This window comes from Capricornis sumatraensis, chromosome 16, assembly GCF_032405125.1.
Source record: "Capricornis sumatraensis isolate serow.1 chromosome 16, serow.2, whole genome shotgun sequence".
NCBI classification, from domain to species: Eukaryota; Metazoa; Chordata; class Mammalia; order Artiodactyla; family Bovidae; genus Capricornis; species Capricornis sumatraensis.
The window spans coordinates 35,788,710-35,798,554 of record NC_091084.1 but is presented as its reverse complement, the minus strand read 5'-3'; positions in this window follow the sequence as shown (position 1 = coordinate 35,798,554).

Below are 9,845 nucleotides of genomic sequence, written 5' to 3'. Positions count from 1 at the left end.
TGTTAAGGCAGTTTACAATTTGTATTAATTATTTATCCATTCAGTCCATCAGTCATTTAACAAGGAACATGTTTATCACCTGAAGAGAGAACAACAGAGGAGGAAAAGGCAGCATAATGTGTGATTCCTGCCCTTACAGCCCACCCAGGAGATCCACAAACTAGTGAGGAGTTTACTAAGGCAAGTCAAAGAAGGGCAGATCTCTGCAGACAACAGGGCTCGAGAAAGACTTTGAGAGGTACTGACCAAAACATTTCAAGCAAATGTACAAAGGAATTAAAACCCACTGTGGGGCTTCCCTGGAGGCTCAGTGGTAAAGAATCCGACTGCCAATGCAGACACACGGTTTCCATCCCTTGTCTGGAAGATCCCACATGCCACAGAGCAAGTAAGCCCATGCACCACAATTGCTGAGCCTGCGCTCTAGAATCTGAGCCCTGAAACTCCAGAAGCCTGTGAGCCCTAGAGCCGCACTCTGCAATAAGAGAAGCCATCAGAATGAGGAGCCTTCGCCCTGCTGCTAGGGAGTAGCCATCACCGCTCCCCCACACCCACCCCCGACCCCTCTCCGCCCGCCCCAACTAGAGAAGAGCCCGTACAGCAACAAAGACCAGGTGCAACCAGAAGGGAACAAATAAACATAAAATTATCTTAAAAATCTGTTATGATTTGAAGATTTAAACTTATTTCAGGCACTACCCTGAACTCAGTGCTCATTTGAAGTTTTCTGGATTTGACAAAAGTCTTCTCTACCCTAGGAGAAGATTGAGAATAATTAAAATGTCAGTTGGAACAGCTTATCCTTTGGATTTCCATCAAATTGATACCTGTGGGTCTGCATTTTCCTTGCCACCTGTCCAGGTAAATCTAAGAAAGCATTCAAAGACTATTCATCCTCTACTAATTCAGGTGTTATCCAAGTGCCAAGCGCATGAGTGTTGCGGTGAGAGGCTCTGTCCCTTAGAGGAAAGCAGACTCTTACGATCCATCCCAGACCCTGGGTTCTTCTGTCGAGGTGACCAGTCCTACCTCCTCCACTACTCAGTCCTTTGGGAAGAGACTTGAAAATCATGATACGGCACACGCTACGGCCCAGATGAACCTCAAGGATGTGGCGCTACGTGAAGTGGTGGTGGTGTTTAGTCACCGAGTCATGTCCGACTCTCTTGCGACCCCAGATACAGAAGCAGGTTGCCATTTCCTGCTTCAGGGGTCTTCCTGACCCAGGGATCGAACCCATGTCTCCTGCATTGGCAGGTGGATTCTTTACCGCTGAGCTACCTGGGAAGCCCCCAAGTAAAATGAGCCGGTCACAAAAAGACACAAGTATTGTATGATTCCAGTTATATGAGGTACCTAGAGTAGTCAAATTCATAGACAAAAAAAAATAGAATGGTTGTTTCCAGAGTCTAGGGGAGGGAGCAATGGGAAATTGTTACTTAATGGGTACAGAGCTTCTGTTTTGCAAGAAGAAAAAGTTCTGGAAATTGGTTGCCTAACAGTGTGAATGTACTTACTAGCGTACACTTAAAAATAGATAAAACGGTAAATTTTATGTTATGTGTTTTTACCACAATTTAGAAAAATCATTCAACACCGCCTCTGCCTTCAAACTGGACAAAACTCTAATATGCCTCAAACGGATGAGAATTTCTTGTGTACTGAAAGAGAGTGAGAAAATGTTCCAGGGTCTACATCCCTGTGATCATGCCTGCCGTGCTCTGAGTCCTAACTATTCGGAGTTTCTCACTTAACTACACTAGTAGATTCCCTAGTGGTCCAGCGGTTAGGACCTTGTGCTCCCCATGCAGGGGGCCTAGGTTTAACTCCTGGTCAGGGAGCTAGATCCCAGGTGCCACAACTAAAAAGACTCTGCCTGCTGCAACAAGAAGATTTCGCCCGCCCCAGAGAAGATTGAAGATCCCCTGTGTCACAACAGAGACCTGACACAGCCAAATAAAGAGATAAACATTTTTTAAAAAAAAACAGTTAAGGAGATTTGCAGCCATATTTAGAAAATTTTCAGATCATCTCACTGCATTATTTTCCTGTCTTGACAAAATGAAGAACCAGGACCAGTTTTAAGCCACTCTGATGGAGGATACAGAACCACCCTGGACGGCTCCTTTAGAAGACAGCAAAAAGCCACGTCCCCTCCGGAGGGTCTAATTCTGGAGCTCTGCTTCCTAAACTCCCAAGTGACACACTCTACAGTGCCTACAGGAGAGTCATTTCCAGAATGATCTCCTCTAAGCCTCAGCTTGTCCTCATGATCAAGAACTTCCAGGGACACTTCTCATGCGGCAGAAAAGGGAATGGGCTCTAGGAGCCCCCGAATGGCTTTCCTGGGAAACTTGAATCTGTCACCCAGAAGACCTGGCTGGGGTTCCAGGCAAGCCTCTTGTTCCCAAGTTACCACGCTCATCTTAGAAGAAAGCCATTATCAACCTGAAGGTGATAGATACTGATTTGCCCATCGGGATGCCTTAATTCTTCCAAATACACTGAACTGAAATGCTGCAGGTATGTATCAAAAAGATAGCTGCCAGCATCCAAACCCTTGGACAGCGAGGAGATTAAACCAGTCAATCATGAAGGAAATCAACCCTTAATTTTCATTGGAAGGATTGATGCTGAAGCTCCAGTACTCTGGCCACCTGATGCAAAGAGCTGACTCACTGGAAAAGACCCTGATGCTGGGAAAGATTGAGGGCAGGAGGAAAGGGGACAACAGAGAATGAGATGGTTGGATGGCATCACTGACTCAATGGACATGAGTTTGAGCAAACTCTGGGAAATAGTGAAGGACTGGGAAGCCTGGTGTGTTGCAGTCCATGGGGTCGCGAAGAGTTGGACACGACTGGGTTACTGAATATCAACAACAGGAAAACTTATCTCAGTATCAATGCGGAGGAGAGCCCTGCTAGAGGCCTGAGAACCCAGGGGGAACAGCACATCTAGGGCTTTCTTTCCACCAAAGTGAATGTAGTATCAAGAGGCAACACACCCAGCAGTGCTGACGCAGAGCACCAAATCTAGCACACAGTTACTAGCACCGTTGTTTCCTTCTGCCTGTAACTGTCACAGGGTGTAATAACCTTATATAAGGAGACGGATGTCTTCCCAAACAAGTGACTCTACAGTTCCTCTCCAGCGCCCCAGGCTCGGTCATTATGGAGATGGAGAGAAAGGGACCTGCCAGAGTTCAGCACTCACAATGCCTAATTGGCTTTTTTTAAGATAGAAAGCCATAAACAGAATGAGGGTAGGTGGGTGGTACTTTTGCCAACCCATTATCAATAACCACTTGCCAAGGCTAGCCTGCTTTGTCCTCTCATTTAAAAATAGTAAGAGGAGGAGGAGAGGTTGGGGGAGGGTGGTCAAGGAAGACTTGCTTTTTGTGTGTGCTCCTTAAGCTTGAATCTGAGAATCTGCCTCTGGCTTTCTCTTTCCAACCAAGCAAAAATTCTTAAAAATGAAGTGAAAAGACAGCCCAATGACTTTAGCCAAATATTTCTAATTTGAAAATGATGCACAGGCCAGGAAGGGAGATAAGATTAGATAGGTTATAACCGGAGCAAAATTATTTTTGTTTTCTTTTTGGGAATATGGTTTCTTGTCACCAGACTGGGCCAAGGCTCCACCTGAGACTGACTCCACCTCGTCCTTACCTGGCCCTATCACATTCCGTACTTGTATTCTCAGGCTTACATTATGCAGAGTAGTTTGGTTAGCATCTTGGGTCAGGTTCTCCAGGAAATAGACTCCAAGAGAGCAGTTTGAGTGCAGGAGGTTAATGCAGGTGTGATCTCAGAAACAAGACCTATAAGAGAATGAGAGAAGCAGTTCCAGGCAGCTCCAAGCTGGGATGGCTCTTCCGAGTTCTCCTAAGCTGGGATGTGGTGTTAAGCTGCTGTAGCTCCATTTAGACACATCCCTAGATGTGAGCTGCCTCCAGTTCGGGAGATAGAACCTTGGACCAGGCAATTCCCTGCAGACAAGAGCAATTCCCAGAGGATTGAACCAGAAATTGATGTTGTGAACCAGAAACTGGGTGGGATGAGTGTCTCAGTTCTGAAGCAGGTATCTAGGTAGCCTACCACATTACCACTGTTGACTTAAAAATATAGTCACAACCTGAAAGTAGAGAGTTGTGGGGACATTCTTAGGACTTCAAGCCCAGGAAGCAGCATCTCAAGTAGCCCTGAAAAACTGCTCTGAGGAGGTGGGAGAAGGAGTTGGGTTACATAGAAGTCTGCAACAAAGGGGGACAGGTAGTCTGATAATCACAGTATTGTTAATTGAGGAAAACCAGATATCTCAAGGAATGTGTATCTTTCTATGTATGGGAAGATGCAAGCGTCTGGCTTACTGAAATCATTTCTTTCATATGAACTCACCTATCTGGGGCCAGTATCTTGCTTCCTGATTTTCTTACATCTTTAGTTCCTTGCTTGCCACAGGGAGTGGCGGCGGCAGCTGACAGCTGCTGGATTGCAGGCATTGTCCTCCCTTTTGGGTGCCTTCCGGGCCCAGAAATTCACATTTGGAGGTCTGAAATCACTGACGGCTGTGACATCCTTGTTTACTGATATGGCAGGAAAACACTCCATTTCACACTGCTTATTGTGGTTGCTTTTCTCTCCTCCTGTGTATCGGATCACAGCTTTCTATCAATACAAGTTGATGAAAGCAGACATCTGGCATGTGTGTGCTCCATTTGCATCCCCAGTGCCTACAACAGTAACTGGCAATGCATTGTTGCTGAAGTAACATTGAATGAGTTTACACTTTTTGCTCGTATTATTCCGTATTGTTTTAAACAACTAAGTGAGGATGATCACGTAGCACTTTTTTTTTTCTGTCAATATGTAAGCATTTTTCTAAAAACCTAAGGACATTCTCTTCTGTAGCCATATTAAAATGATCATCTTTAAGAAATTTTCATTGATTAGAAGGCTGTGATCCAATATACAGTCTGTATTCAAAGTTTTCCTATTGCCCTAATAATGTCCTTTCAGCTTTTTCTTTCTTTTCACATCCAAAACCCAGTCTAGAATCATGTATTTTGTGGTCATGTCTCCGGTCATTTTTAATCTGGATATTTCCTCGGCTTCCTTATGCCTTTCATGACATTGATGTTTTGAAGCTGTTGACACAAAATAGCCATGAAAGTTAGGTTGAGAGTTACGTTTTATTCAGCAGAAATTTTTAGGACTTAGACTCAGGAAGTAGCATCTCAAGTAACCCTGAGAGAACTGCTGGTTGGGGGCGGGGTAGGGGGGGAGAGAAGTCAGGTTATATAGAAGTTTTGCAACAAAGGGCAGGTAGTCTGAATGTCAAAAGATTATTGTTATTATTAATTAAAGAAAACCGGGGGCTTCCCTGGTGACTCAGAGGGTGAAGAATCTTCCTGTGATACGGGAGACCTAGGTTCAATAACTGGGTTGGGAAGAGTCCCTGGAGAAGGGAATGGTTATCCACTCCAGATATCCCAAGTTAAGGAATTTAGTGGGCTTTTCTATGTACAGGAAGATGTAAGTCTGGGCTCACTGAAGTTGTTCCTTTCATATGCACCTCATCTCTCTAGGGCCAGTATCCTGTTTCGGCATCCTGAGCTTCCTTTCCTTAGGGCTCACTGTAGGGAGTGGCCGTAGAGTCACGGCTATTAGACGGAAGGCATTCTCCTTCCTGAGTGCCCTTAGGCCTCAGAGGCTCACGTTGGTGGGCTGCAGTCACTGATGACCGTGACATCCTTGTTTACTGATGTGACAGGAAATGTTCCATTTCTCAAAGCTCTTGGTCTAGTCGCTTTGTACGATGTTCCTCAGTTTGGATGTGTCTGTCTCCTCATTTTACATTCAGATTAAGCATTTTTAACAGGAACACATTCTATGGGATGCTGTGTTCTAGTGGATGGCAGCAGGAGGCAGATGACGCTCTTGGTCTCATTACTGGTGATGTGAGGCTGAGATGAAGGTCTTGGTCTCATTATTGGTGATGTGAGGCTGAGATGAAGGTCTTGGTCTCGTTATTGGTGATGTGAGGTTGAATCATTTGGTTAAGTCATTGTCTGCCAGACAGGCCCACATCAAAAATTTCCCTTTCTCTTTATACTTAATAACCTGTGATGCTATTCTCCGAGATTGCCTGAGTATCCTGTTCCTCCCAAATTGTACTCTCGGTGATTTTAAGCATCCGCTGGTGATTCTTGCCTAAACCGGTAGTATTGTGATGGGTACAAAATAATGTAACTCTTTCGGAAGTAAAATAACTCATATTGGGAACCATTAGTTGCAGAAGCTCTGTAACTAGAAATTCTACACATTATAAAGCCATAAAGAATTGGCCTGCAACACGGGCGACCCAGGTTCAATCCCTGGGTCAGGAAGATCCCCTGGAGAAGGGAATGGCTACCCGCTCCAGTATTCTTGCCTGGAGAACTCCATGGACAGAGTAGCCTGGCAGGCTACAGGCCATGGGGTCGCAAAGAGTCGGACACAGCAGAGTGACCAACACTTTCACTTCAAAGATATATACCTTAGAATGCCTCATTAGAAGTACAACTTCGAACTGGAAATGCTTCACCAAACTGCAGAGTTCTCTTCCAAAGTATTTATTAAATGAAATGGAGGTGAGAAATTGAAACTCGTGTTATTCCTGAGATCAAGCCAGAATTAGGCTCTAGTCAAAATGGGATAAAAAAAATTCCATGTGTTAGATGTAAGTGTGAGGAGGCAGGGCAGAGACCCAAGATTGCTTGGGCCATCCACTGTCTAAGACAGATGAAGTGTAGATGAGGAGACACATTTTCTCACCTCAATTTTTTCTGAATTTAATTTTTCCTGTATACGAAAGTAACTGTGGTATAAAATTTCAAGCAACAAAGAAATCAATGCTGTAGAAGGTAGAAAATAAAACAAACAAAAAAACCCACTGAGCTGTCAACTAGTAACAGTATGAAGGTATATTTAGCCTAATTTATCCTTATGCTTTATCCAATTGTCCATCAGTCTATTTGGGCTTCCTAGGTGGCTCAGTGAAAAAGAACCCGCCTCCCAATGCGGAAGATGTGAGTTCAATCTCTGGGTTGGAAAGATCCCCTGGAGGAGGAAATGGAAACGCGCTCCAGTATTCTTGCCTGGAGAATCCCATGGACAGAGGAGCCTGGTGGGCTACAGTCCATGGGATCACAAAGAGTCAGACACAACTGAGCATGCACGCATACATGTACACATAAATATTCATGCTTACTTGTTTTGAAAGAGCTTGTATTACATGTACTTATATATTACCTATGTATAACAATACACAATGTGGTATATGAGTAAACACATAAAGACAGGTTGCCTTGTTGATTCAATATTTTTATTTAATTATATTTTAATTAATGTTTTACTTTTGACTTAAAATTTTAACATTTTAATCACTTATTTGTAGTTTAAAGACTCAAATTGTTCTACAAGGCTTGTAATGGAAACCAGCAGTTTCCTATCTTACTTCCTTCAACTCCCCAGGTCCCACTTCCCAAAGCCATTCAGTGTATGTCTTTTAGTTATTTGTTTCCATGTTTCTAGATAACTGACTTGCATTCTTGCTTTTTGATATTCAGTTTTAGATATTGTCTATTGGTTTGCCACAGTGAAAGTGAGCATCTGGTCATCTTATACACTTCCCCTGCCCTCCCCTTCCCTTCTCTTTGTTCTACAGCTAAACAAAATACAGTTATAATCTTGGTTAGATGACAGTACGATGTTTATGCTGTAATGGCTGTGGAATTATTGCTCGCACTGCTTTGCAGGGCACTATGCTTTCATCTCTCTTGTATATTTTTTGTTTTTCTCAGTCTCAATAATATTGGTTCTTCGTTTGCATAGTTTTCTATCTACCTTGTACTAATTCATCCCCAAACTCTTACCAGCAGTATAAATGTCCTCTCATTCTCTCCACTTGTGTCACATAATGCATCAGTTGCCTGGGCCTCTTAATGACGTGCCTTCCCGCCCCTCCATCCTGGTTGTTCCCTAGATCTGCTGCAAGGCCAGCATAATGGAATCTGAAATCTCCTTTCACTACAATCCTGGAAACATCCTCCTTCCTTTCTGTGTTGTATCCCCTGCTTACAAGATCCCATGTCTGTCTCTGTCTTGGTTTATTTCCTTATTTTGTTGGAGAACATCTTCCAGTAGCTTTCCAAGAGAGGTGCCTGTGATAAAAAATTTTGGAGATCTTGCGCTACTGGAACTTGCATACCTTTTTCCAACCCCCACCTCTATGATATGCCTGACAGTTTTCCTTAATATAGAATTATAATCGGAAAGAATTTTCCTTTTTAATTTTAAAGCATTGCCCTACTGTCTTCTATCCCAGTGTTACTGGATTTGAGAATTCCAGTGCCAATCTGATTTCTTATCCTTTGTATGTGACCTGTTTTTTTCCATCAGGGAACTTTTACAATGTTCTCTGTGACCCCAGTGTTTTGAAAGTTTACTCTGTTGTACCTTGGTGTGGGTCTTCTTTCACTAATTATACCAGACGCTGTGGGCCCTCTCAGTATAGGAACTCATGGCCTGCGTTTCTGGAGAATTTTCTTGACTTTTGATCATTTCTTTCTTTCAGCTTTTTCTCTCTACAATGCCTGTGATTCAGATCTGTGCCTGTACGCTCAGTTGCTTCAGTCGTATCCGACTCTTTGCGAACCCATGGACTGCAGCCCGCCAGGTTCCTCTGTCTTGCCTGGGATCCTCCAGGCAAGAATGCTAGAGTGGGTTGCCATGCCCTCCTTCAGGGGATCTCCCTGACCCAGGGATCGAACCCGTATCTCTTATGTTTCCTGCATTGGCAGGCAGGTTCTTTACCACTACCTCCACCTGGGAAGCCTTGTCACATAATGGGTCATCCCCAACTCACTGGTTATTAGTAAGAATCATTTATTTCTCACTCATAGCCTTCCCATGGCAGGCCTGTGGGATGACCGCTGTGTCTCTGCTCTGTATGTTTCTCGGTCTTCTGGGACCAACCTGCTCACCAGGAATATGTCATCCTGCTGACAGCAAAGCTCAAGGTCCCCCACTCCCACTTCCTCTGCATAAAATCTCATTTCACTCTTTTCTTCATGTCGCATCCACAAATACCTCATTCATCCAAGCAAATCACACAACCAAATCCAGCACATTAGAACTAGGTTGTTCATTGGTCCTCAGTGGAAGCGAGAAAGGGTACATCTTTTGCTGAACAGTGAACCAGACTTCTGTATTATTCTCCCATGTTTGTTTTGGTTTCTGCCTTTCATCTTAGAAGCTTTCCTAAAATCTTTGGTGAGCCCTGCCAGGGGTGCTCACACTTAAAAGTGAAGCACAGGGAATTCCTTGGGGTCTAGTGTTTAGAACTCCATGCTTTCACTGCTGAAGGCCTGGGTTCGATCCCTCATCAGAGAAGTAAGATCCCACAAACTGCACGGTGCAGACTGCCCCTCCCCCCTCCTCCACCCCGCTAAAAAAAGAGTGAAGCACAGAAAAACTGATTGGGAGGCTCTATGGGAAAGGGTTGGACTTGCTGACTCTGTAGGACACTGTTTCTGGGCTGTTTCACTGGGAACCACCGCCAGGAAGTATCAGTGGATCTTGACCCTTGAGTAGCTCCATTTCTGAGAGGGGACTCTTCCAATATCCCGCCCTAAGGATAACACTGGCCTTCAGCAGTCTGGGGGTAAGTGAAAGAAGGGGTTCAGGGAATCTCACGGTGTTGGTGAATCCTGGTTCTCAGGATGATTCTCCTGCCTTGGCTTTGCCTGGTACCCCTAATTAGACAATGGCTCTGGTTCAGCCTCTTCAGAAAGTAAACCC